At 57.8% G+C, this 2,500-nt stretch overlaps 1 non-coding gene across 1 annotated transcript in view; it reads left to right on the top strand.

The window, feature by feature from the left end:
• Positions 1 to 1,463: 1,463 nt before the first annotated feature.
• LOC124724761 overlaps positions 1,464 to 2,500 on the top strand; it is a 1,909-nt gene continuing 872 nt past the window's right edge. Inside the window, exon 1 of the ribosomal RNA XR_007006610.1 lies at positions 1,464 to 2,500. This exon is cut by the window's right edge and continues 872 nt beyond it. This is a non-coding gene — a ribosomal RNA (small subunit ribosomal RNA).

Below are 2,500 nucleotides of genomic sequence, written 5' to 3'. Positions count from 1 at the left end.
CTGATGTCGTACGCGTGAACCACAATCTGTACTGCACATTCGTCCTTATGTACTGAATGATACATCGTGGCACATGTGTGACCGCACAACGACTGCGCCCAAAAACGGCGGACCATACAGTGCAAATATTGTGCACGCAGCTACGTGTCGTCTCCCTATGAGAGCTGGATTGCAGTGTGGTACGCCATAGAGACGTGTGGGAGGAACGGACGCCGTGGATGGCGATCAGCATGAGCTGTCTGTTGATGTATTCGGACCTAGTCGTCTCTCCTCACACACCGTGATGGCATGGTGCACCGCGTTCCATATCTGCGACATGCTACAGAGGCCGGTTGACAGTCGTTCGAGCAATGGACATCGCATACGTACGGGGGCCACCTTCCACGTATTGTCTAGGCGTGCACATTTTGTTGCGTGTATGTGGGCAGACGTAGTGTGGCGTGACACCTGACACAGGCATGCAATAATCGTTGAAGTTGCAAATGGCGATGGACGCCTGCGTTTTCTGGTGAAGTTACGCAAATGAACAAATGGTAACCTGTTGTGGTGCGGTTGTTCTCGCTAGGGGTGAATCGGTGATGGCGACGATAGGTTGAGGTACTAACCGGTTGTTCCAGCGATACCCACCATGCCGACGAAACTGAACGGCATCTGGGTGTGAAGCGATACGCGGCGGTGGCTGGGTGGGACCGTCCCCGGCCGGTGAGGGGGCGCCTCCCGGCGTGCTGGCCGCGCGGTGCGTGGGCGCACGCGCTACAGCCGGCTGGTGGGGGCGGCCAGTGGCAGGCGCGCCGGCCGACGGACGCGGCAGGCGTCGCAGCTGCGCGCCGGCGCACCCTGCGCGCGGCGCCGTGCGGCCAAAGTAGGTCCTCGCGGGCCCGGTGCGAAGCGCGGTGGACATCTTCAGTGTGCTGGTCCGATTGAGGACTGTGTGCGTTGAGGATGCGCCGCCGCCCGGCGCTCGGCGCCGCGACGCCGTCTGCTGCTCGGTCGCCCCAGCGGTTCTCGCTGGTGGTTTGTATCGCAGCTGTGCGGATGTGTTGGCGCGTGCGCTGTGCTGGGAGAGTTCGCTTCGGCACCCAAGTGGGGCTTTTGTCCTTCTGTGGCGCTGGCGTTGGAGCTGCCGGTCACCGTAGGTGGCGCGTGTTGTCTCCCGCCGGCAATGCCACGACAGCACGCTCCCGGGCCTCTGTCGGCAGCGGCAAGCTCAGTTGGGAGCACGGGTGGTCGCACCGAAAGCGTCTACTCGCCTAACTCCGGGCGATTGCGCCTCTCTCGAACCCGACCAAGTACTTGGGACGGCGCTGCGCGCCGCCGGGACCTGAGAGGGTTTCGAGGTGTATTGTGCAGGGGAGCTCAGCCTCCTCCTGTTTGCAGAATGATTGAGCGGACGCTTGCGTGTTCGCGCGGGCCCCCGGGACACACTCCCGGGCGGCCGGCTGCTCAGCTCTAGTTGACGCAGCTCCCTGGTTGATCCTGCCAGTAGTCATATGCTTGTCTCAAAGATTAAGCCATGCATGTCTCAGTACAAGCCGCATTAAGGTGAAACCGCGAATGGCTCATTAAATCAGTTATGGTTCCTTAGATCGTACCCACGTTACTTGGATAACTGTGGTAATTCTAGAGCTAATACATGCAAACAGAGTCCCGACCAGAGATGGAAGGGACGCTTTTATTAGATCAAAACCAATCGGTCGGCTCGTCCGGTCCGTTTGCCTTGGTGACTCTGAATAACTTTGGGCTGATCGCACGGTCCTCGTACCGGCGACGCATCTTTCAAATGTCTGCCTTATCAACTGTCGATGGTAGGTTCTGCGCCTACCATGGTTGTAACGGGTAACGGGGAATCAGGGTTCGATTCCGGAGAGGGAGCCTGAGAAACGGCTACCACATCCAAGGAAGGCAGCAGGCGCGCAAATTACCCACTCCCGGCACGGGGAGGTAGTGACGAAAAATAACGATACGGGACTCATCCGAGGCCCCGTAATCGGAATGAGTACACTTTAAATCCTTTAACGAGTATCTATTGGAGGGCAAGTCTGGTGCCAGCAGCCGCGGTAATTCCAGCTCCAATAGCGTATATTAAAGTTGTTGCGGTTAAAAAGCTCGTAGTTGGATTTGTGTCCCACGCTGTTGGTTCACCGCCCGTCGGTGTTTAACTGGCATGTATCGTGGGACGTCCTGCCGGTGGGGCGAGCTGAAGGCGTGCGACCGCCTCGTGCGTGCTCGTGCGTCCCGAGGCGGACCCCGTTGAAATCCTACCAGGGTGCTCTTTATTGAGTGTCTCGGTGGGCCGGCACGTTTACTTTGAACAAATTAGAGTGCTTAAAGCAGGCAAGCCCGCCTGAATACTGTGTGCATGGAATAATGGAATAGGACCTCGGTTCTATTTTGTTGGTTTTCGGAACCCGAGGTAATGATTAATAGGGACAGGCGGGGGCATTCGTATTGCGACGTTAGAGGTGAAATTCTTGGATCGTCGCAAGACGAACAGAAGCGA

This window comes from Schistocerca piceifrons, unplaced genomic scaffold, assembly GCF_021461385.2.
Source record: "Schistocerca piceifrons isolate TAMUIC-IGC-003096 unplaced genomic scaffold, iqSchPice1.1 HiC_scaffold_1005, whole genome shotgun sequence".
NCBI classification, from domain to species: domain Eukaryota; kingdom Metazoa; phylum Arthropoda; class Insecta; order Orthoptera; family Acrididae; genus Schistocerca; species Schistocerca piceifrons.
This window is presented reverse-complemented; position numbering and strand designations above follow the sequence as displayed.